We start from the raw sequence: 14,736 nt of genomic DNA on the forward strand, positions 1-14,736 counted from the left end.
CGCGGCCACCATAGTATCCGCACAGCTATTAATGGGGGCTCGAGAACAAAATAAAAATAATAATAATAATAATAATAATAATAATAATAATAATAATAATCATCATCATTATCAATACGCCACAGAACCGACTGTCATTTAACAAACACAATCATGAATCATATTATACCTCAAATATTATTCTTATTATGAACTAATAAATACTCATATAGCGTAGATCAGTGATTTTCAACCAGAGGTCCGAGGCCACCTGAGTATCCGCATAGCTATTAATGGGGATCGCGAACAAAATAATAATAATAATAATAATAATAATAATAATAATAATAATAATAATAATAATAATAATAGTAATAATAATAATAATAATCAATACGCCACAGAACCGACTGTTACTTAACAAGCACAATCATGAATCATATTATACCTCAAATATGTACATGAGCGCGTCTGGCCGCGAAACCAGGTGGCCCGGGTTCGAATCCCGGTTGGGGCAAGTTACCTGGTTGAGGTTTTTTCCGGGGTTTTCCCTCAACCCAATACGAGCGAATGCTGGGTAACTTTCAGTGCTGGATCCCGGACTCATTTCACCGGCATTATCACCTTCATTTCATTCAGACGCTAAATAACCTGGATGTTGACACAGCGTCGTAAAATAACCCAATAAAATAAAATAAAAAATATTATGTAGCCTACATTATGAATTTATTTATTATAATAAATACGCATATAGCGTAGATCAGTGATATTCAATCAGAGGTCCGCGGCCACCTGAGTATCCCCACAGCTATTAATGGGGGATCGCGAACAAAATAATAATAATAATAATAATAATAATAATAATAATAATAATAATAATAATAATAATAATAATCATAATCATCATCATCATCATCATCATCAATACACCACAGAACCGACTGTTATTTAACAAACATAATCATGAATCATATTATACCTCAAATATTATGTACAGTCTCCGTGGAAAAGGATGAGACGATTGAATATTCCTAAGTCTCAGATGTAAGACACTGCGCATGATCGGAGACCAGAGCACTGATACACAAGATAACGAATATTGAGTTACTTCAATGCAGGCTATTTGGTTTGTTACTAGCATCGTTCCGAAATTCACTTCAAAAACTGCAAAAAATATGATAATATTACGTAAATAAAAGATAAATATATACATAAATTATGTAGTTAAATCGACAATGGATCTTCATGACTAGATCAACACTCCGCACAGAAAGGAAAGCTTTCATGTCGTTTCAATAGCTCAGACGCTAAGACTTGTGCGTGTTGTATAGAAGAGTGCGAGTTCGATTCTTAGTCTACACAATGATTTTTTTTTGTCTAAATAACGTTGAAATAGCTAAGTAACGTTGAAATAGAGTTTTACGAAGTCCTGAGATTAAGGGTTAATGATCGCAAACAATACAAAATTACAAGTTATAATATTATAAACGTTAATCTAATGAATGCATTTATACACACACATATATACAATGTAAATGCATATATATTAAAAACTAACAATTGAAATGAAATTAAAAAATATATAATAATAGACAAACTTTTACAAAGGTTTAGAGTCCTTAGGCTATGTCATTTGTTGAGTAATTATTACAATAGTTTATTAATAGATTTCCCATATGTGTAAGAAATGCACTCGCACAAAACAATTTTTGTTAAAAGTATGGCTTTGGGTTATTTCATTCTCACCCCTTCAGTTGATTTTTAACTATTTTATCTACGTGTTTGGAATAGTGTTTAATTTAATGTGCATTCAATTTATTCATGTTATGATTGAATGAAAAAGCACTGTTGCAGTTATTGACTAATTACATATTATTAATACTAATTATTAAATGCATCTGTTAAGTAACCAATTGCAGTATCTTTTGCAAAATCTTGAATGTTTAAGTTGTCAATAATATTTCTGAACTATATACTATAAGACGTTAAAAGAATTTGCAGTAGATTTGGGATCCTCTACTTCATAATCATTGGTTTTAATGAAAAAAATATTTTCTTTCTTAGGATATCTACAAGTTTAAATTTAATAATATTCCGAATAGGCTTATCTGAATTTTGTACTTTTCTATTCAAATGTATTCTATTTCCCTCTTTCATAATTTTTGATAAATTACACTGTACTTCTTGCAGTCTTTAAGAACATGAGGATCATTACATTGCAACTCTAACATGACCAGCGCTATGTGCACCGACGTGAAAGATCGGGGCGCTTTAGCATATCGTGTTGAGGGTGGATGTCTTACGATGGACCTGGCGTTATAGAACGCATTGATGGCCGGTTTAATGCGGGAACTTACCAGCACATTCTGGAAAATATATTCCTTCCTTCCGCCCGAGAACTTTTTCCCGAAGGAACATTGCTGTTCCAGTAGGATAACCATCCCTGCACTATGCTGCAAGCATTCAAATATGGTTTCAAAGGAGACCCGAGGTCGAAATCATTAATTGGCCTCCGAAGTCATCTGATTTGGTGTCATCGAAAATTTATGGGTGGAATTGAAAAAGAGAAGGATAGCCACCTATGCCCACTGACGCCCTCGAAATCGAGACGAATTGTGGAATCAAGTTGTTGACACCTGGAAAGATCTCGCCGAGGATCAGAACTTATTCCACAATCTCGTAACATCTATGCCGGATCGACTTAGAGCTGTAATAGAAGCTGATGGCATGTGGACAAGATTTTAAGTTAACAGGTCTATTTTTGTTTCTTATGATTATTGTTTGAGGAAGAATACTTTTAACTTCCAAGTAAGATTTATTTTTTTTACGAGGTTCAGCCCACTTGTAAGACCCAGAAATTGGGCATAAATTATTCCGTATTTTTCCACAAATTAGGCAGTCGAGGAACTCTGAACAAATTAATTCCACCTCAATTAATAAAAAAGTTTTACTTGGGATCGAACACGAGACGTTTCGGTTATACAGTGGAACCGACACGCTACTATATGAGCTACCGAGGCAAGACAGCGACAGCAGCAGTCCAGAATGTAGATCTCATAGCAGGCATTTGCCATTCGGTACAGAGAAGCAATGATATTTTGTGACTCGAGCTATGTTGTGAAATCGTGGCCTTAAATGACTGTCTTCTTCGTGATCCTTATTCTGGTCCTTGTCCTTGTTGTGGTCCTTGTAACAATTCTTGTATTATTTTTCATGGCATTTATCGTTACGTCGATATCGAGTGAACCGCGCTGTAGAACTTTAACTTCCGACGACCAAGAATCGCCTCATTCTTTTTAAGGGTAACTGTACATTATGAATTTATTTATTATAATAAATACGCATATAGCGTAGATCAGTGGTTTACAACCAGAGGTCCGCGGCCACCTGAGTATCCGCACAGCTATTAATGGGGGATCGCGAACAAAATAATAATAATAATAATAATAATAATAATAATAATAATAATAATAATAATAATGATGATGATGATAACAATAATCATCATCATCATCATCATCAATACGCCATAGAACCGACTGTCATTTAACAAACACAATCATGAATCATATTATACCTCAAATATTATATATATTATGAATTTATTTATTATGATAAATACGCATATAGCGTAGGTCAGTGATTTTCAACCAGAGGTCCGCGGCCACCTGAATATCCGCACAGCTATTATTGGGGGATCGAGAACAAAATAATAATAATAATAATAATAATAATAATAATAATAATGATAATAAATAACTCTTGATCTTCAAAATAGCTCCACCGATGCGATGATTTCTCAAACAGAATAGCACAAACTGGAACCTGTCCCTTATTTCATAGATTTGCAGATAGTTTAATTGTCATTAAACTGGACAAGTGGGAGATTGTAAGCTACTTCTTTCACAGTGACAATGTCATTCATTACACTGAAGTCTCTTACAGCTTCCGCACTGCTAATGGTGATGTAATTCGTGATTTATTTTGGCTTTGGCTGTAATGAATGACAAAAGGGAAATTTTTTCCTATTAAATTATCCACGAAATCTCGGAAATCATAATAAGCTGTAGAGAGTCTCCAACAAGCAGTGCAAAAGCCACTAAATTTCTGTATTTTCAATCGATCGTTTTAGCAGAATGCAGAATAATAGCTCATTACCTAAATTAGAAAAATGCGTTTATTTGATTGATTTTTCCTTGCGAGTTATTTTAACAAAGATCTTGGAACCAATATAAATATTTAACAAAGGGCTCGCGCGAGTCTTTGCGAGTGCCCTCCAGCACATCCCTGGCTGTGGTACAATGTTGGAGACTTCAGAACGGTGGGGGGGGGGGATAGTAACTGAATAGTATGGATTTGTGTCACATAGTTTCATTTTAATATTAGACAGGTTTTCCAAAATGAACCTTGTTTTCAGTTTACTTTTTGTATTTATTCAGTGCTAACATATATTTTTTAAATTTTCTTTTGAGATTTAGGAAGCCAAAGCCTCTCCCTGACCTACCCAATTGCTTACGCCCATGAAAGCATTGTAAAAGGATAAGATATGACGACTTTATAGAAGTGTAGACAAAGTCTAAGAAATTATTTAAAGTAGTTCTATCGGTACCTATATAAACAAGCTCCAATTTTCTCCTTCCCCCCCCCCCCACGATATTGAAAGGCTAGATCCACCTATGAAATTAGTAGGCCCCTAATGCGACAAATCATGCAATAATAGTTTATTTTAAGTATTTGAAAACTTTGTATTATTACGAAGGACATCAATAGCTTATGATATATAACAAACTAAATTGATTTATTCATCATGACTAATTTTTGTGATGGTTTAGCTTGCATATACACATTCCACTTCTGGTGGAAATATTTTATTAAGAGAATAGCCCTTTTTAATACATTTTCTTACAGATTTAATAACAGTAACATTGTAAAATATCACATTTTCGGCTCTGATCAAAACCGTGCTCTGAGTGCTGTGCTTTAGGGAACGGACTTAGTTGATATTTTTGCAACCAGATGGTGAAACATATTAGTAATGCCGCGCTATCTCGTGGACCGGTTGAATACTACGTAATGACGTTATTTTAACTAGTTTCTTTTGCAGAAGTTAAATCCAGACGAAAGTAACATTGTAACAGCGAGTAACTAGTTATTTCGTGTCTAAGTTATTTTTGTAACCATTACAATTAAGTAACTGTTACAAAGTAACTGCTACGTTATTTTTCGCCCATCCTTAATTGTAAGTGTTTCATCTGTTATACGCAAAAGGCTCTACATTCACAGGCGAGGAATATTGTATTTTCTGTATATACTTTTTCTAAAGGGCTAGTTTAGGATGCAGTGCGGTCACTTTTTCACGAACAAAGAATCTGACTGCAAAGGCGTGTGTTTTAGAAGTGCATATGTTATCTCGTATTCTCGGACGGGGCAAAGAGACAATTCAAATAGGTGGTGTACCAATATTTACCTCTTCTGGAAAATAACGCAAAACGTGTTAATTCTTTGTACGGTTTTCAGAATCGTGTATTACTTCATCGTACGGTACTTAAATAGACCATATTAGTAGTATGTGTTAGCAATGCCATTATAGAACGTGGAAAGCGAGAAGAAAGCTGAGAATAACTACAGATATAATTTTCACTTATCACAAAATTCTTGCTTAAGAACATTAAAAAGCTTTATAAGATGAAGCAATTTATTTACATTTCACTTTTAAAATAAATACAGGCATGATAGAAACGAGGAAATTTTACAATTTCAAAACTCAAATTCCAATTAAGAACCTTGCGTTATATATAATATATTACATTTAATACGTTTTTCTAATATACAAATTTACCTTCAATATATTAACGATATTATTGGGTTACGGTTTTCATATTCACTTCTATATAACTGCCACAGGCCAGAATGATAGAACTTAGAACCCTGGACCTGTAGGTAGGTATAAGCTTGAGGATTAAATTAAATTAGATAGGCTTGATTTAACAAAGTAAGAGAAAGTAATCTTCAACTTCAATATTAGTACTGAATTAGGCCCACATATGAACAGATATGCTTATATTCTTATAGCCGGATTCTTAACCAGAATGTAGAACCCTGGACCTCTAGATACGTAAAAGTTACTTACTTACAAATGGCTTTTAAGGAACCCGAAGGTTCATTGCCGCCCTCACATAAGCCCGCCATCGGTCCCTATCCTGTGCAAGATTAATCCAGTCTCTATCATCATATCCCACCTTCCTCAAATCCATTTTAATATTATCCTCTCATCTACGTCTCGGCCTCCCTAAAGGTATTTTTCCCTCCGGTCTCCCAACTAACACTCTATTTGCATTTCTGGATTCGCCCATACGTGCTACATGCCCTGTCCACCTCAAACGTCTGGATTTAATGTTCCTAATTATGTCAGGTGAAGAATACAATGCATGCAGTTCTGCGTTGTGTAACTTTCTCCATTCTCCTGTAACTTCATCCCGCTTAGCCCCAAATATTTTCCTAAACACCTTAATTCTCAAACACCCTTAACCTATGTTCCTCTCTCAGAGTGAGAGTCCAAGTTTCACAACCATACAGAAGAACCGGTAATATAACTGTTTTATAAATTCTAACTTTCTAGATACGTAAAAGTTAGAGAATAATATTAAATTAGATACACTTAGTTTAACAGAGAAAAATAAAATAATCTACAGTTTCAGTAATATTTGATAAAAAAAAAAATCATACAAGTAATGGTGCACCTTCACATTGCTGTATACAGGCACTCACCATAACTATGCTTACATTTACATACCGTTGTCAAAGCATTTACATGATAGTGACGTCCTACGTATTAATCCTTTAGGTACTCTAATTAACTATAGCTTAACTATTAGAACTAGAACTTCGTTACTATTGGTATTACAATTACAGCTTTGTCCCTTCATTTGTAACCGCGTAACAACCGACGAATTTTCTCATTTTTCCAGTCAGTATCTGGGGCATCCTAGTGTCACATATTAGTCTTAACTGTTATTCGTTTTGCAAGTCGATTGTATAACACTACCACCCTAATCATTCACATATTTCTAATAAGAATTTCGCGCACATTTCAACACTTTGGATTCTCTCGAGCAGATCACGTCCTTCTCTAGTGTTCGTACTATTCTACCACTCTTTCGATTATATCATTTGTCCCCATCCCCTAGCAATATAATTATTTCAGTCCACTTTTTAGCCAATTACAATTTATCACACTTTCACCAATATTGTTATTCCCTTCATCACAATTAACACATACAATGAAATTACTTTTTAATCTTCATAAAAAGATCCTATATCTTTCCAGTTTTTTTCTTTGTCTTGTTTAACTCCCTTATTAAGTCATTTTTCCTAAACGATACCTGTTCAAGTAAACCATCTGCTGTCGAAGGTCCCGGGTTCTGACAGCTTCCCTCTGTTGACGCACTTGGCTCCCTCCTTGAAGATTCTTTATAGATCCGTTTTCCTCTACCATCTGTAGATTTACTATGCAACGTACTCGTAGCTTGGGCATCGATCTCAAGTAACAGCTGTTTACATGTTGATCTATTCGCACTCTGCCTACATACGCTGGGTTGCTGACGTTTGCGTCTCTCCTCGTAATTGCTGATTTCCTCGCATTCTTTCCTCCCGTGTTGTTTCTCTGCTCTGTACTGAAATCATTGCTCTGTGTTTCATTTGATATTCTTGTCTTTAGTATCCAGTTATTGTCTCATTTGAAGTTTCTCTGGCAATAATCTAGATCTTAGCTCTTTCCATTAATTATCAGTTTGTCGAATGCTAACACTGCAAACTGTTCTCTTTTCCTGGCTTCTTTCAAATAATGAATAAGCAGCTTTCGCGTCTTCCTTGTTTCCACACTAAAATTATTTTCAAGCCAAATTTTGGATCCTCTTAGGCTCCTCCTACGGTTTAAAATTAATTCTTTTGTAGCGACACTTACACATTTTATTATCACAGGCCTTGCTTTCCCTCTGCCAATCCTATATGCATCTTCATTATGACTTCCGTCTATGTTCAAACCGAATTTTTCAGTGCACAGTCGAAATATAGAATTATAAGTTTCTAATCTATGTTCTCTTCCTTCTTCTTCCAGGCCAAAGATAATTAGGTTCTTCTTCCGTTGTTGTATCTCTAGGTTATTAATCTTCACTTGTAACTTATTATTATCTTCATGAAGAGTCTGGAGATTCTTCGAAATCGCGTCGATGAATGTTCGAAATCCTTGCAATGGTGGAACCAAACCGTTGAGTGTCTGATTAATTTAATTAATTTCGTTCCTTAACCCGTTTATTTCAGCCTTGATCAATTCGCTATTTAACGTCTGAGATGGTTTAACTGATTTTTTTTGGAGGACCGGGGTTCAGTTCAACTCCGCCGATTATTAGAAGAATTGCCAATATAACTCCTAATCCCCATATTAATTCCTCGTCTCCTCCACATTCTTGTTTTATCCCAGTATTTCTTCTATTTCTGTTGAAAGCTCCAATTCTTAATCTGTATACTTCAATGTCGATCCCCATGCCTCTAAGTTCTTCTCACTAGTTCACCTCTCAGGTCAATCACCGTACATTCCTCTTCTTGCAGTTTCAGTAATATACTGAATTATGTATGAACACATATTATGCTTACGTGGCATTATAGCCAGATTCGTAACCAGAATATAGAACCCTGGACCCCTAGGTAGGTATAAGCTAGAGAATTAAATTATATTATATAGGCTTCATTTAGCAGAGGAAAAATAAAATACTTTTTAACTTCAATATCAATTAATATTCTGTAGGACCACAAAATTAATCTTTACTAGATTCAATATCAATACTAAATTACCGTACGCTTATACAGCAATGTTTACGTTTTATTATCGCTAGATTCATAGGTTGCCAATACAAAACAAACTGTATCTCATGTTTCCTGTGGAGAAATAAAGAATAATAAATTCAGCATTGCTCTACAAGGAAGTCTGAACATTTGAGTAAATTTTCACGCCCTCAATTTTTTCAGGAGAGAATTTCCATGTGTCAGATAGTGCAATACAATATGCAGCATTATTTTTTTTTTTAAATCAAGACATTCTTTGTCTGACATTAGCATAGTAAATTTCTACATATCTGTCACTTTATTTCGCAAGTTAGTGACTCTAAGATCTACTGAGCTGTGAAGCGAAGAAGTATTAAAATTGGGATGAAAATTACTTCAGTAAAAGTAATTATATTTTAACATTACACACAAAGAAGGAACAGGTCTCCGCTCGCTGCAACGAGCAGCGACTGACATTTTCTGTCCTTATCTGTTGTCTCTGTCTTCCACATCTAGTGCACCGCGCACCGTGTGTCAACGTCGTACTGCTGCTAACACTCGATTGGCGTAGGCCATATGCTTTCTTATTCTGAAACCGCTTTTATAGTATATACAGTCACGAAGCTCAATACGTAGGGAATATGCATCCATAGATAGTTGCTAACCACTAGGATCGCTACTATCGCCTCATCACAGACAATGCGAAATAGTACCTGCACAGTCTATTGTTCCTAGTACCCTCATCAACTCAAGCTTCGTGACTATATACTAGATTGTGGTAAAAGTAAAAACAACTGAATATAAGTATATCTCGACGGTGTAGCTGATTATAAAATAGTTTTGCTACTGTAAAGAACGACGCGCGTTGATGAAAGAAGAAGAAGAAAAGACCTAACATGACCTACAAAGAGAAAGATCTATCGGAATATGTATGATAATAACTTTCTTGTGTTAAATTTTAACGTACCTTGTTAACATGTTTCGACCTATTTTGGGTCATCTTCAGAACTGGTCGTTGTTGGTCTTAGCGCCTCTTGTTTCCTGTGAAAACACACCCCAACGATATTCTCAACACACAACTCAATTTCAGAACACATACACTCTTTGACTCTACACTACGAACGCACCCTCACAGGAAACAAGAGGCGCCAAGACCAACAACGACCAGTTCTGAAGATGACCCAAAATAGGTGGAAACATGTTAACAAGGTACGTTAAAATTTAGCTACTTAGTTGGTTTTCAAGGTTAATTTATTAACATTTTCATTTGTAATAAATTAGTTATAAATATGTTTCTTTTCACTTCGTATTTACAGCATTTAAAGTTCACTGAGTTTACGCTAATTGGCATATACTTAAGAGATAATGATGTGTTTTGTTACGTATTATGTTGAAGGTATGTTTCTACATTTTTTCATAGATCTTTATACTTGGCCTCGGCCTATTTAAAATTATATTTTAGAAAATTTGTAACAAGTAATTTAGGATAACAGTGTTGTTATGGTGACTGGCGAGGTTCAAACTAAAACTGGCTTTCTGGGCATCTGAAATATTTATTGAAAAGCTTGACAGATAATCACATGAAATTAAAATGTATGTGATATTCTAGACCTTTCACGTCAGAGGTGAAACAACACCAAGCGGCAAAACATTGTCAATTTACTAGCCACACAATGGTTAATTGATTGGAATAGGGTACTGCGAAAGTACGTCGTTATTTTTGTTTATTATTGGTACAACTTTAAGTATTTCTTTATTTTTTATCAATAAAAACACGTATGCTTTTAATTTTTTAAGTTATAAGTGGCTGTATGCAAGTACTTACGCGGTATTCTCAAACTCAAATAAAATACCATTTCAGATTCCGTAATAAATTACGTACATCAATATACTGAATCTTGATCATATGCATTTTTGTATCAATTAATGTCGAAAATGTACATGTGACAACGAAATCAAAGCACTAAACGTCAAACGTCATGCCTTTATTTCGCCTCCGCCCGCCTCCACTCAGCGTTGCCAAACCTACCCATGCTCCGGCTTGTAACTGAAGATGGCTCTGCCATTAATTTTCAAATATAGTTCGAGCATTTAAGGTTTAAGTGAGCTGCCGGTGGCCGATTCATTTTTTTATGTTAGCAATACATGTAGTTTGAAGCACTTTCAATTTCAAATATATTTGTACAAAACTTACAACTTGGCTGTCGCTGAGAACTACTTCTTTTTTATTTTATATAGGCTAAACCCGACAACTTTCAAATATCGTGGAAAGTTTCAAACCGTGAATAATAGCCTATGTAAAATGCAGTGAATAATATTTGATTTATAATTTAAAAGGTGTATATGGTGTCTTTCATAGCTCTGAGTTAAAACTGTTTTTATTGTGGCTCCTATGGTGTTATAGTCTGGTTGTAAATGAAACATCGCTAGATGGCAGCGGTAGCGAGCTTGCTGCACGACCAGTCAGTCAGTCGGTTTCTGTCTACTACACTATTTCTCGCCCATGCACAGAATCAGAGGAGGATCTCCTCCATACCCGTTCATTTACTTGCTTTAAAACTCAGCTTCTTTCTCTGGCCGCTAGTGCGCTGTTTTCCATGTGTGTTGTGTGTTCAGAGTTCGTGGATACTACATCCACGGAGTCTGTGTACGTCATAGACTTACTAAATAACTGCTCACTGGCGCTAGTGTTATGCTCCCAAATTGAACAGCCGACGAGCGGCCATTTGTTTGGTAGAGCTGAATAAGCATGGTTCTTTCGTGTACTGCTTTTTATTGCAGCAATGCACACGGATGTAACGATAAAGAAGGAAGGAATGTTACATTTTACTGGTTAGTTAATCCTTAATTTCTACGACGAATTTTTCTCCATATTATGTTACAGAAGACAAACTACTGTACTTGTCATGTGACTCTTTATGCTTCAAGTTTCCTCTGAGTAAATTTTCCCTTAACCGAAAGTGGATAGGTGCAATCCGCAGAGAGAATTTCTACCCTACATTGAATCATTCAGTGTGTTCAACTCATTTCGAAGATAGTAGTTAACTTTCAAACTGCGTTATTATACACTGTTATTGTCCTCAATTCATTCCATATCATTCATTTTCTTCAAACAGCTGTTGTTTCAGTGCATACATGAATAATTATTCACTGAATTTAAAGATACAGAAACTGCATAAATTATAAAATGTTAATTTTTGTAAATATAAATGATTTAAAGTAATTCTTGTGTTAGTTACGGAGTAGTGAAACATTTTCTTCTGCTGCTGCTACTACTGCTGCTGATAATAATAATAATAATAATAATAATAATAATAATAATAATAATAATAATAATAATAATAATAATGCTTTTTGTTCATACACCAGTTCAACCTACAGACTGAATTAAAAAGTTGACATATTAATTCTTTTATTAACCGTGATTATGAATATTCACATTCAGAGTTCCTATGAAGATGATGCAAGTCTGACAGTCAGGGTTGCCAGGTATCCCAATTTAGGCGGGATTCTCCCAATTTCCTAGTCGAATCCCGATTAAAGCGAGTCGGGATTGACAAAAATTCCGATTTTACAGATATTAGTCTAGAACATATTTAAATTATTTCTATAGCCCATTATCCGATATTTTTATTTATATATTGACTCAGATGGTAACATTGTAAACATAGAGGTAACCCGCGGATATTTAGTAGCCTAAATCTATGAGGTAGCCCAGCTGATTGCCGTAAGGGAACTAAACTCGCAAAATAATACTTCTCCGTGTTCTACCGCGTTGTTTATTAATCCGTTTCGGTCCCTAGTCACTGCTCTCGCAATTAGTAAACATTGTGCATTTTAAGTTCGTTGAGTGGCAAAAAAAAAAATAGCATTTTGATATTATATTTTACACTAATAACAGACACATACAATTGCTGCGTTTTATAGTTTAGTGAACTATGTTTAAACATGGATTCATCGTCAGATAGTGAAACTGTTGCAGTACCGGTTCCGAAAAAGAAAAGTTGCAAAGTTAATTTAGTGGCAAATGGTTAAAACTATTCATGGCTAATAAAAGAAACAAATTGTTATAGTGTTCACTGTAGGCTACTGTGTTCCCTTCGTGTTTTAGTGTTTCTTACGAAGGCGAGTAGATCTATTAGCCTACATTAAAAACATGCAAACACTACTTTACAGAAAACTGCTATAAATCTTTTGACAAAATGTGTTGATAAGTCTAATGTCTTAAGTTAGCTTCTGATATACCGATTTCTCTCGTAGAAAACCTAGCAATTCTGCTGACAGCAGAAACACGGTATTAAAGGTATCTGCAAAGGAAGCATTGTTCCTTTCAGTGGCGGCTTGTGACGTAAAAGGTGTGTGAAGCAGTGTTAGGTCGACTTCTAATTTTATAACAAAAATCATGTATAGGCTTATGTGTATTAAATACCGGTATATTTAAAATACGTGACATTGATGATGATGATGATGATGATGACGACGACGATAATAATAGTAGTAGTAGTAGGTCTAATAATGATAATAATAATAATAATAATAATAATAATAATAATAATAATAATAATAATAAAATCATAAATTAATGGTAATAATCATACCAATTTTTTAAGACAAGTTGAATCCTTCTGTTCATGGCAACGAATTTATCAGTAACATCGTTGTGGAAAGACTGATTTTTTCATAATTTTGTGCATAATTTGCTTCTGCCTAGAAATATTTTGCGATTGACGAGCGTCTTTGTTGTGACATGCAACTACGCAAATAATTTTTAATGCGATTCATATAAGAAAAACATCCTTCCGCGGACAAATTTGATAATAAACAGCCCATATCTCTAAAACACGTTGATTTTTATGGACTCGTAATTATTTAAAATAGTCCTAATAAGTAATGTAATAAGAACAGTAGAGAAAATAATATTACAATGCAGACAACGCGATCTTTATGCACACTCGCTCACGAAACCGCAGAAAAATTTAACTTTGTATAGGGTAAACATTGGTAATTTCGTGATAATTTCATGAAAACTAATTTAAAATGCAAATGTGTAAATATATCCTTATTCCGAATTTTTCATCTAAAAGACGATAACTTGCTGTACAAATCTGGAGACATAAAAGATTGGATACGTTCTTGAATATGCGCCAAAAACCATTTTTACAACTTAAGCTGAAAGGTTGGTAATTTCGTGATATTGCATTGATAATTTCGTGAGAGGTAGAAGAATTGTGCAAAAATTCATTAAAGTCAAATGAAATTATCATTTATTGTTACAAGACTTCAAACATAGTAATTCCGTCTAATATTCATAGCAAGAAAACATAGAAATACATTTCAACACACAATAAGAATGAAATCAAAGTAAAACTTGAAATTGAAAAGCGATCTTCTTTGCCCTGAAAGGGTGAACACTTTTATTACGGACTTTACTATAGCCTATATTACTAGGGTAACTCCAAAAGTAATGCATAACGTTTGTTTAAAATTATATTTTTATCCTACAACTTTGTTATTTTCACAGAATGTAGATGCATCCTTAAGGAACAAAATGTCACTTTTCCACAATATACCCGTCCGTTTCAACTGCCTTACGTAACCTAGGAACGAGGGCCTGTAGACCAGCACGGTAAAAGTTTGGATCAACACGTCTGAGCCACTCTTTAGCAGCATGCACAAGGGAGTCATCTTCTAACCTCGTTCCGCGAAGGGATCCTTCAGTTTACCAAAGAGATGGTAATCCCACGGTGCCAGTTCAGGACTGTAAGGCGGGTGTTTCAGTGTTGTCTATCCGAATTTTCTGATCTGGTCTGTGGTCTTGTGACTGACATATGACTGTGCGTTGTTGTGTAGTAGCAGAACATCCTGCTTCTCCCGATGTCGTCGAACACGACTCAGTCTAACTTGAAGTTTCTTGAGAGTTGCAACATACCCGTCAGA

Source organism: Periplaneta americana, unplaced genomic scaffold (assembly GCF_040183065.1).
Source record: "Periplaneta americana isolate PAMFEO1 unplaced genomic scaffold, P.americana_PAMFEO1_priV1 scaffold_21, whole genome shotgun sequence".
NCBI lineage: Eukaryota > Metazoa > Arthropoda > Insecta > Blattodea > Blattidae > Periplaneta > Periplaneta americana.